General features: G+C 32.5%; 1 pseudogene; it reads left to right on the forward strand.

Annotated features, from left to right (window-relative positions):
- Positions 1-2,647: 2,647 nt before the first annotated feature.
- On the forward strand, positions 2,648-3,886 carry LOC114378714 (annotated as a pseudogene).
- The last annotated feature ends 9,003 nt before the right edge of the window (positions 3,887-12,889 follow it).

Raw genomic sequence — 12,889 nt, forward strand, 5'->3', positions numbered from 1 at the left:
TTGTGTTGTTCACATTACTCTTTAGAAGAACAAACGATGCAGGGAAGCTATGTTCTGCATGGTCGTCATGACATATTGAACATTGCTATTGGCCTGCCAGAGCATCCAGGTCGCGTACGTGTGGCGGGGATAGGTGTAACAACCAGCCAATATTTTGGAGAGGCTTCTCCTGACTCCAATAGTTCTTCTGCATCAATCAATCAACAACAATTGGTTGAAATCATCGGTAACCTGAAGGAAGAGTTGAGAAAAGAAGTAGAGGAAGAAAACAAAAACCTACAAGAAGTGTGGAGGAGGAAGGTAGAAGAGGAAAACAAATGCAATTTGAAGATGATTAAACAAGAGTTGAAGAAAGCAATAAAATTAGAGTTATCCCAAATTGCATCACAACACTCACCCCCACTTGAGGCACCTGATATACAAGTGTCAGCTGCACGTGTGAGCACCAAGGGGAGTTGAGCTAAAGCTGACACAATTCCATCATGTAAAAAGCCTTCTGATGTGCGTGGATACTATGGGCTTGTACGTAGTTGGCGACCAGTGTACTCTACTAGTGGCATTGGGAAAAGTGTACGATAGTGCATCCTCCATATACAATGTCCCTTATGCAAATGATGTGGTTAGGGTAAGTGTTGTCCAAGTTTACCATAGTGACGCTCAGGTCCCTTTTCCAACATCAGAGATTCAGTTTGTGAGGCAAGTCATTAGCACATTCGTTGGGTGACCGACACATCTTGTGAAACCTGTATCTGATGAGGTATATTCTTTTCCTCCTAAATATTAATTTCACTCACATTTTTAAATAAAATTATCACAATTGATATTTTCATTAAACATGTAGGATTCACAAAAGCGCCTGCCGAAAAGGATTACATCTTCTGGAATGGATAATGCAGTGGCTGCAGTTGATCCATTAGGAGAATTGGTTAAGAACTTGTTTGATGTTTACCAAAAGCCAATTGAGTTGCCATGGGATGGGGAGAAATTTGGGATACCTAATGTCAAATATGGCTTTTTCATCACACACGCAGATGTAATCGAGATAATTTTAGGTGACAAATGTTTGAATATATCTATACTACAATTGTGGACGATGTAAGTTAATTTGGTTTAGTAATAGTTCAAATTATGTATTAACTAATAATGAATGTTGGTTACAATATACCATTAACAAAATTTATATCAAATGTTTGAAATAGGTTTATGAATGATTGGAGCATAAGTTTAGGTTATGGATCACTGTATGTTTCCTTGAACCTCAATCTATGCACAACGCAAAGAACAGACATCAAGAATGTCAACAATACATTCAAACTTGGGTCAAGGAATCACAACGACAAGTGTACCTAGGAGCTTATCTGAATCAATAAGTGAATTTGATGTTGAACAATGTTAAAAAATTTGCATTATAATTGCGTAACTAATGTTTTTGGTCTTCAGGGCACATTGACAACTTATTGTTATGTGTCCACAGGACACTATTGTTGTTTGGTTATGTTCTTTGCGTAAGAAGCCTAATGTTAACATCAAGGCTGCAGTTAACAGGTTACTTTCTAAATTTAAAATCAAATAATGTATACCAATTGTAGTGGTAAAACACAATGATTTTTATATTATATACGTTAATGGTATTTTGAAACTAGTGTAATGAAGACATTAACCACTACTTTGGAAGGAAAGGCAGATCAAACTGTACCTCGGTGGATTGAACCAAAGGCATGTCATTATTTCTTCAAAAGTACTCTTGAGTTACTGCCATGTGTTACTTTCATAGTTGTAGCTTTAGTAAATATATTTCATATTGCATTTCGAGTCATGTTCAAACCGGAGGCTATGAGTGTGGATATTATGTCATGCCTTGGATGTGCATAGTGAGCGGGGTTTGAAGAATGAATGGAATAGGGTATGTTTACTATAATAGGTTTTAATTGTTACTTTTGTATCAAAGTCTAATGCAATGTTTTATGTACGTCATTATTTTCATATTTACACTTTTGCAGTGGTTATTACAACACTTCACAACAAATGGGCAACATATTTTCTCCAGATTAAAAACGTGGAATTTAGAAAAGGGTAGATGACATACGAACATTTTTGTTTGAAACTAAACATTTTCATTGTTTACATTATAAACAATTATGGTTAGTTGACGTTTAATTCAACAATATGGATATTTTTTTTATCAATACTTAGTTACCCTCCATTTTTGTCCAATGACCTAATAAGCACATGCAGAAAGGTACCTTCCTTAATTGGGTTAATCGCTTTTGATAAAAGATAATAATAATTTATTGGATTTCTTTCGACAAATCATTTAACATTTGCAGATGAGGCCAATGAAATAAAGGTAAGGAGCCCATTTATTTAATTTAGAATTTCTCAAGATAGTTATGCAGTGAAATCATCTTTGAAAGCTGAAGATGGAATTCTGTATCCCCTTAAGAAGAGCTTCTTCTTTCTTCCTAAACCTCTCACTCTTATTCTTCACAAAGAGGTAAAATCTGATTATGCCTACAGATGACTAGATGTCAATTACTGGTTGATATAGTATATGATATTTACACAATGGAGGTTTTAATTGTTTTTTACCCTTTCTTATCAGATTGACTATATGTAATTTGAGCGGCATGCTGCCGGTGGTTCCAATATGCATTATTTTGACCTTCTCATCAGACTAAAATTTGAACAAGAAAATCTCTTCCATAATATTCAAAGAAATGTGTACCACAATTTGTATGAATTTGTCAGGTAAATGTTAGCCCATTTCCAAATTTTACATAGAACTAATTGTTATTGTTATATAAACATTTGTTTTTGGTTTGCACATGCAGTTCAAAGGGCTTGAAGATTATGAACTTAGGAGATGCCCAACCTACTGTTGGTATAAAGAAGGTTCATTGTTTGAGGATGATGATGCTGTTGATCCACATCTTGAGCGCATAAAGAATGAAGCTGGTGGAGATGAAAGTGGTGAGGAGGTGATCAAATAGATAATTTATATAATTTTCATCCTTATCTTTTAGTTCATAAGTAGAATTTAGTAAACTTGTGTTCTATTTTTATGAATCAAGGAGACAACATTTATTTATGTTGATCAACAATATCTAAAAGTTGGGCTTGGGCATGAAAACATAAGTGAACTTGAAGCTTACATTTCAGTTTTTGCAACTATTGAACTTACATCCATAAGCATGCAGTTGGCCTTTCTCCTGTTTTAAGTTTATCCATTTTAGTTTCTTATGTTTTCTCTTTTGCTTTCAATTGTGTTTGTATGAATTTTTTCTGTGCTTTTGTGTATGTGTGTGTATGTGTGTATGTGTGTGTGTGTGTGTGTGTGTGTATTCAAGCTATTAAACAGTGGTAAATGTCTGCAGGATTTTGATTTTGTTGCTGACAAGGATGATGAAGGTTCTCCTACCAATGACTCTGGGGTAGACGATTTTGATGACAGTGATAGTGGTGATGAGAAAGAGGCAAGCGATTTTTGTTTGCCTTTGTTATCTTTGTGATAGTTCTTTACTCTTAAAATCTATGGTGTGTCTGACTCCTTAATGGTGACCGATTTTCAGAAGCCTGCCAAAAAGGAATCAAAGATGGATTTGACTTTTAAGGCATCTACTTCTAAAAAGAAATCAAAAGATGATGAAGATGGAAAGAAGAAAAAACAAAAGAAAAAAGACCCAAATGCACCCAAGAGGGCAATGTCTAGTTTCATGTTCTTTTCTAAATTGGAAAGAGAGGTGTGTTATATTCTATGTCATATTGGCTATACGGTTTTGGATTTGGGTGTGGAAGTTGTGGGTGGGAGTATTTATCAGTTATCACCTTACTTTCGCATAGCTGCCTAGCCTCAAAGTTTGGGGTAACAATTACAATGGCAAATTAAGTAGGTTTGTAATTGTATAATACTTAATTAGCTCTACTGGATATTTTGGGGGAGAAAATCAAAGTTTCTCAGGTTGGGTAAAGAAAAATGTCCTCAAAATGTCAGGTAATAGATGTTGAGATCATCTAGCAAAACCTGTAACTAATGCGAATGAACTTAAATAGGTATTGTTCCAATGTGTCAGGACACTGGACACATGCTCCAAACTCAATGTAGCCACATAGAGTTATCAATGTTATCAAGGCTACTTTGCAATATTGGAATATCAATCATTTTGTGAACCTAGTGTCTGATGAAGAATATCATTTGTGAACCTAGTATATAACCCAGAAGGGTTATACATGAAATTATCTTAATTTTTGTTTTACATAATCTTTTTCACTTATGGTTGGTTGTTAATTTATTTACTATTCTTATATGCAATTTACAACAATATGTCATAAATTATCCTTTTGTCCCATATATACATTGTGTATACCATGAAAACTTTTTGATAAAACGAAATTAATTGCTGCATAGAAGGGGAATAAAGCTAATCTATAATCTAGGTGGTAGCAGGAATGACAAAGTTACAACTCAGAAAACCCCTTCCTTCAAAGGTGATATAATTCATTTTTCCATTGCAGAGTTAAAAGACCAACTTTCTATTAAAAATGTTGTTTATTTTTTGTTTCAAAATTCATATAGTTATCTAATATTTATACCTTGTACACTTTTCAAAGGGATGGAAGGATGCCATGACATTCTGGCTACAAGTGAAAGGATGTCATGCACATTGCTAGCTTGTTCATTGTGTTAATGTAGAGTTGTGTATGTGTGTGTGTGTGTGTGTGTGAGAGAGAGAGAGAGAGAGAGAGAGAGAGAGAGAGACTTTCTTTTGTTACCTAACATATTACAATGATTGACCTTTATAGGTGGAAATTAATTAAAACATATTGGCTTAAATGATTGTAATATAGGTGGCAATGAAAACAAATGAGATTTTAAAAAAAAAACCACACATTCTAAGACGGTTCTGGCGAAAACCATCTTAGAATGTCGTACATTCTAAGATGTTCACGTGGACAAAACCATCTTAAATTGTAGTACATTCCAAGATGGTATTGGAGCCGAGACCGTCTTAAAATGTACCACATTCTAAGACGGTTTTGTTCCCGAGACCGTCTTAGAATATATATAATTCTAAGACGGTTATATGGAACCATCGTCGTAGACCCCAATACTTTTTACGACGTCCACTACGACGACGTCTCGTAACCGACGTTGTATGTTGAATATAACCGATGTAAAATGCATGTTTTATAGTAGTGTGATTGAATCATTTTCTATGTTTTGAGTAAAAAAATATTGTTTTAATATTTCATTAATTTATTTTCATGTAGCTTTATGAATTTTTTTAATTAATAGAACTTAATTTGTTTACAAAATTTGTGTTTTTATTATTGAAGAAAAAACTTGTGAAATTCTAAATCACTTTTGTCTTATTTTCTTTTATTTTACATTGCATATATTATTTTCATTCTAGTGTTACAATTATTTTTAATCTTCAATTAAAAAAATTACAAGATCAAACTATGTAAAGATATGAAATAGTATCCACTGAAATTATAATAAACTATTTAAAATTACATGTAGATTGTTGTAAATAACTATTTAAAAATTGGATAAAAAATATTTATTTGAATTAAAGAAAAAAAATACTATGATGTATTATTTAAAAAAGAAAATTACATATATGATTAATCATTTATACATATAATATACCTGAAATATATATCCCAAAGTAATAAAAATATTAAAATTATATTTTAAACATTCTAATACCTATATCAAATTGTTCATAATGTTGGACAAGTGGCCTCAATAACTTAAGACGGAGTGAATTAAGTTTCAAAATTTTCCCACTAACAAATTTTAACCCCCTTTTAAATGATATATGATAGGCTCATAATGCAGAAGAAGAAAAAGAAGAAACAATCAATTTAATAATGTTCTTTTAACTGCTCAAGACAAAGTAAACTACAATAAAATAACTGATATAAGGGAAGAGAGAAATGCAAACTCAATTTAGACTGGTTCAGCCACTTCCTGTGCCTACGTCCAGTCCTCAAGCAACCCATTTGAGATTTTCCACTATCTCTATAAATCCTTTATAGTCTTTGAACACATCTTGGGATCCATCACCCTTGTGTTCAATATTCTCACAATCCAAGAGACAATCAGTCTCTTGATTACAACTGAGTTTATGAGATAAACCGAAAGATTTCTCTCATTTAGAGTAGATGATACAAATTGAAGATCTTAGAAGAATTTTCAATAGATTTGCAAGTGTAAGCCAATAGTTGTTTAGAGAGAATTTGACAATTAAGTTCTCTTAGAACAACTCTCTTACTTTTCCAAGTCAGACACACATATATATAGGCCAATTGTGCCTTTTCAAAATGGTTTGAAGAGATGTGTCTTTTCAAAAAGTTTTTCTGAAGTTTTCTCACTGGCAATCGATTACAGGATTCTGGTAATCGATTACACAATTATATTTCTGAAGGGTCATGACTTTTCAAAGGTTTTTCGAAATCTCTTCAATGGTAATTGATTACAGGATTCTGGTAATCGATTACACAGATAAAAATTCAAACAGTTTTGTGTTGTTAGTAAAAAATATCTTCACAAACTCTTTGGTAATCGATTATCAGTTTAAAAATATCTTTTTGAACTGATTTAGCCTTTGATAAATGAATGTTTGATACTATATGAGTGCAACCTGTTAGAAAATAGTATTTTAGCATTGATATTTTATCATGGGTTTTATAAAAATCAATGTTAACAAAATGATGGTGACATATTTATAAATAAATTATTAGTTTTTTCAAAAATCAATGTTATTGGATCGATATTAACAAGCATAAGATAATATTGGATTTTTATGATAATCAATGTTTGTCTTTTTTCTAAAATTATATTTTCCCCCTCCATGTTCATTGTCACCACTATGAGTCTCCCACTCTTTCGTCCCTCTCGCCTCCCATCCATTCACTGCCACCAGTCTTAGTCTCCCACCCTTTCTGAAGCTACCTCGTGACTTCAAATCCTCATCTGTTCCTAACTGAATATTTGGGTGCTTTGATTTGTCTCTGAAATGAGCTATATGTTTGTTTCTGAGCAACAACTTTGCTTTGTTTATGAGCTATTAGGTTCGTGGCATATTTTGTATAAATTTTAAGGGTTCCTTAGATGAACAATGATAGGAAACCAGCAGGATCTTGAAACCTATGATTCTCACAAATAATAAATAAACAGTGCATACCTTTCTCCATAGTAAGACTTCTCTCTAGTGTACTTTGATTTCCTCGGAAGAGGAGGGAAACAAGATTTCACTCCCTTGACTATTCTTTCTGTCTCTCTATGTTTGTGATGGCTAGAGATTAGATATAACACTTTTATGTCAAGAAGGGGACCTTATTGCATGTTAGTGGGTATTAACCCTCTTTTATAACCACTACTCTCATCAAGTAGTAGTTACTTTTAGAAACTTTTCCTATTTAACCCAATTACAATTTAGTCCTTAATTATTAATTATTTATTTATTAGTCCCTACATAAGTCACATGCCTCTCACATGAGACATTAATTCTAACATTCTCCCACTTAGTTCATGTGACATTCCTAAACATTATAGACTAAATAAATAAATAGATTAAACTAACATAATGTGCGTTAAGATGACTAAACAGTTCTATACATTGGGTATATCATAATTTCATGATTAAGATTAGGAACCAATTTGAGTCATGGCGGTTGTGCATCACTTAATCGACATAGTCCCTTCCATGTACTACAAATTAGTTTTCTCCTTAATATGACCATTAGTTAGGAGTACATAATTGGTCCAACATAATGTCTTTATTGAAGACAAAACCAGTTAACATTACTCTAACACAAATATGCATGCAAACATAGAGAACAGATAATCAGAAATATATCATAATTAAGCTCAAAGTGTCACTAAAATGTATAAGATAAATTACACTTAATGATCATTAATAAAAATAATTCCCATACTTTCAACATGTTTTATAAATGTCTTGGGAAGTAATCCCTTATTCAAAGGATCAGCTATCATAAGGTTTGTGCTAATATGTTCTATTGACACTCTTTGATTTTGAACTTCTTCCTTCGCAACAAAGTACCTTTCCATCCTGAATCTCTCTAGTACTTTATTGATATATGGTTTCTAAGATAAGCCTAAAAATCCTTGTGATCTATTATGAAATATTTATATCCTTATCACATAGCTTACCTCACTCATATCTTTCATTTCAAAGTTATTAGAGAGAAATTTCTTAGTCTCATGAAGAAGACCAGGATCATTAGTTGTAAGCAATATATCATCAACATACAGGATTAGAAAAATAACTTTACTCCCATTGAACTTCAGATATATACACCGATCAACAATATTTTCCTCAAATCCAAAGGAAACAATGGTATCATTAGACTTCAAATACCATTTACGAGAAGCTTGTTTAAGATTGTATATTGATTTCTTTAATTTGGACACCATGTGTTCCTTTCCTTCAATTGAGAACCCCATTGGTTGGTCCATATAAACATTCTCTTCTAAATCTCCATTAAGAAATATAGTTTTCACATCCATCTAATGTAGCTCCAAGTCATAATAGGATATTATTGTCATGATAATCCCAAAAGAACCCTTTCATGAGACCGGTGAAAATGTATCCTTATAATCAATGTCATCTTTCTGAGTAAATCCCTTAACAACAAGTCTAGCCTTGTAACGTTCAAAGTTACCATGAAGGTCACATTTAGTCTTGAAGATCCACTTACAACCAACTCTCTTACAACCCTTTGGCAATTCTACAAGGTCCCAAACACAATTATGTTTCATGGAATTTATCTCTTCTTCCATGGCATTTAACCACTTCTCAAAATCATCACATCTTGCAGCTTGTGAAAACGAAACTGGATCATTATCATTAATGCTTAAGTCTGTTTCTGTTTCATGTAGGTATACCACATAGTCATTCAAAATAGCTGGTCTCCTTTCTCTTTGAGACCTCCTTAATGCTACTTCTTGTGATTCTTCCATAATAGGTTCATTATGTATCATGAGATCATTATTGTGTTGTGATTCTTCATTATTTTTTGTAACAACTAAAGGAGCAATCACCTTATTGCTAGAGGCACAAGCTAAAAGGACTTGCACTCTAACTTCTTTAATTTCCACTTCTCGTGAAACTGTGCTCCCACTGATTTCACCATTTTCAATTAACCTTGCATTTCTAGTTTCGACAATTCTCATACTATGATTAGGACAATAAAACATGTCCCTTTTGACTTTTCTGGATAACCAATGAAATATCCACTGATTGTTTTTGCATCCAATTTTCTTTTTTGCGGATTATAAATGCTTATTTCTGCGTGGCAACCCCAAACATATAGGTGCCTTATACTAGGTGTTCTATTTGTCCAGTTCAAAATGTGTCTTTGGAACTGCCTTACTAGGAACCCTATTCAACAAATACATGGCAGTTTTCAAGGCATACATCCACAAAGATACGAGCAAAGTTGAATTGATTAACATACTCCTAATCATATCTATTAAAGTTCTATTACGCCTTTCTGATACACCATTTTTTTGTGGTGTACCAAGCATTGTGTATTGCGCACAAATGCCATGTTTCTGAAGAAGCTTAGCAAATGGACATTGGTGTTGCTCAATTTCATCGTATCTTCCGTAATACTCACCATCTCTATCAGATCTAATAAATTTCACCTTTCTGCCTAAATGTCTTTCTACTTCATTCAAGTAAATTTTTAAGGCATCCACTACCTGAGATTTCTCATGCAGTAAGTAGACATAATCATAACGTGAATAATCATCAATAAAGGTGATAAAATATCTTTCATTTCTAAAAGAATAACATCAAAAGGTCCACAAATATTAAAATGCATAATTTCAAGAAGTTGAGTGCTTCGTGTAGCTTTTTTCTTGTTTGTTTTCCCTTGATACAATCCACACAAATATTTAGGTCCGCAAAATCTAGTTCTTTATTAATCTTTCCATCCTTTCTCTAGAAATGTGACCTAAACATTTATGCCACAAGAAAGTAGATCGTTCATTCACTAAACTACATTTAGTGTCAAATTTATGATGCAAAGTTAAAACAGTTTCAGTATACAAACCATCCAATTTCAATTTATATAATCCATCACATATACCAATGAGATAATTATGCTTAAATAAACTTAAAAATTTGTTACCAAAATTGAAAGAGTATCCAATAACACCAAGTTTAGATAATGAAACTAAATTCCTAGATAAACTAGGTACATAAAGAGTTTCCAATAAATCTAAATGACGTCCAATGTCGAGTTTTAAACGATAAGTCCCGACTACTTCCACTGGAGCTTTCACTCTATTCCCCATGAAGATGAACTTCTCATTTGGGCTTATGGTTTGGATTGTAAGGAATCCCTACATAGTGCTAGAAACATGAGTTGTACATCCAAAATCAATCCACCATGTATTATGGGGAACATCAGTTAAGTTTGATTCAAAACATACATGAGCATTAAGTTCACCCTTCTTTTCGAACCAAGACTTATGCTTTAGGCAATCCTTCTGGAAATGTTCATATTTCCCACAAAATTGACAATTATTGTCCTTTGATACCTTCTTATGGATTTGCAAAGAGTCATCACTGATCTTTAATGATCCTTTGTCTTTATCATGCTTCTTCATAAATTTCTTTTCAGCTCCTTGATTCCCTTGGTAGCTTACATAATGGACTAAGTGACTTCCTTGATTCTTAAGCCTCGTTTCTTCCTAAACTAACATATTGTGCAATTCATGCACATTCATTTATCTTTCATGGTATTATAACTCATTTGGAATGGGTCATACTTAGACGGTAATGAATTCAAAAATAAACTGAATAGGGAAGTTCTCATTCATAGTCATTCCCAAGGTCTTTAGTCTTGTTGCAATGTTTGTCATCTCAATGACATGTTCATACATAGTACATGAACCATCAAGCTTCATGGTGGTCAATATACTCATTAATGTCCCAGCAACAAACTTATCAGTTGTTTGAGAGCGGTCTCCCACTAACCCCATAACATTTTTAGCACTTTCAAATTTTAGGGAGAGTTGTCTTAATATTATCCGCAACAGTCATTCTCATCAGCATTAGGCTGAATCTATTAGATCTTTCCTAAGCTTTATAATGAACTTTCTCTTCATTGCTACTAGCATCAGTAATAGTAATAGACTTCTCTTCCAACATAGCAAGATCAAGATCCAAAACACCGAGGTGAAATTGGACTTGATCATTCCAATCAGAGAAGTTAAGCCCATTAAAATTGACACAGATGATACATGAGAATTCAGTGAATTGCGAACATGTATTGCATATTAAAATTCACATGAGTGTTTCGAGACATAAAATCCATGTCATACATATGATTCATTCAGATAACGGTCAATGTATATTGATGCTCTCCTTTGGGTGATACACCAACACACAACATACAAACATGATGATGCTAATAAAATTCTTAACATTATTTGACAATTAAATATGCACCAATTAGTAGTACTTATTACCTTTGGGTATATAAATAAAACCAATGATACATACAAATCACCTACAATTATATTCATTAATTATAAGAACAACTAATCAATCTTTGGGCGATCCATAAATGCCTTATAATAATAAACTTCAATTACCCACAAACCAATAATCATATAATTTAACATCCATTATTTTATGAGTAATTAAATAATCATTAATTTGGAATTAAATAACCTTATAAATTTGGCCACTTTGGTGACTAACAAATTCATCATACATTTAATTTCAACCAAATATATGGCTTGCACATACTAATTGCTATTAACAATTCATAGCCATTTTATTAATTTCATTCCAGGCCAAATAAATACCATACATTCACATTATAACTAATTAAATAATAGAAATTCAATCACATTGAAGCAAATGTATAGCATATACATATTTATTGCTACCAATAATTTTAAAGCATTCCTTTTAATTTAATTGTAGGATATAAACTTACAATCCTTTAATCACGTTTAATAATAATATTTGAAAAAGATAAGCAAGTGGGATTGAGAATAGAAAACAGTGGGTTGCAAATAGAAATTCCAAAGAATCCTCCCAACCCACTTTCTTTCTTGAATATTATATTTTTTCTGGAAAAAAAAATCAATAACCTCCCATTTATTTATTTACAAAATATCATATTTATTTACATAGTGAGTCTTCTCTATAATGTACATTGATTTCCTAGGAAGAGGAGAAAAATAAGATTCCACTCCCCTAACTATTCTTTTTGTCTCTCTATGTTTGTGATGGCGGTTAGAGATTAGAGAAAACAATTTTTCTGTCAGGAAGGGGACCTTATTGAACATCAATAAGTATTAATTCCTTTTTATAACCACTACTCCCATCAAGTAGCAGTTACTTTTAGAAATTTCTTATATTTAATTCAATTACAATTAATTATTAATTATTAATTAATTATTTATTAGTTCGCACATAAGTCACATGCCTCATGTGCAAGTGAGACATTAAATCTAACGTATTTGACTTTCAATGTTAGCCTCGAGGCGTATTTTTGCAGCGTAGTTCAGGTTAAGAGTGCATTGGCATTTTAAAGGCCTCACAAGCTAATAATAGAAACAGGTCCTTTTCGAATAGGATTAAGGTTCATGACTTTTTTAAAAGATATGCAAATGTGAAGTATTTGAACAACTTTTTCTTCGATGTGTGGCTGGGAAATATAGTGTGTGGCAACTTTTGGATACAACATTATAGTGTAGGCAAAAATGTTTGTTGCTTGAGTTGGCTCAGAGGATATTAACTACACTACTAGAAAATAGACTTTTAACATCGGTTGTTTTTTACTTTCAACATCGATTTGAAATCACTGACGTTAACATTATCAACGTTAACAT

The sequence above is a fragment of the Glycine soja genome, chromosome 12 (assembly GCF_004193775.1).
Source record: "Glycine soja cultivar W05 chromosome 12, ASM419377v2, whole genome shotgun sequence".
NCBI lineage: Eukaryota > Viridiplantae > Streptophyta > Magnoliopsida > Fabales > Fabaceae > Glycine > Glycine soja.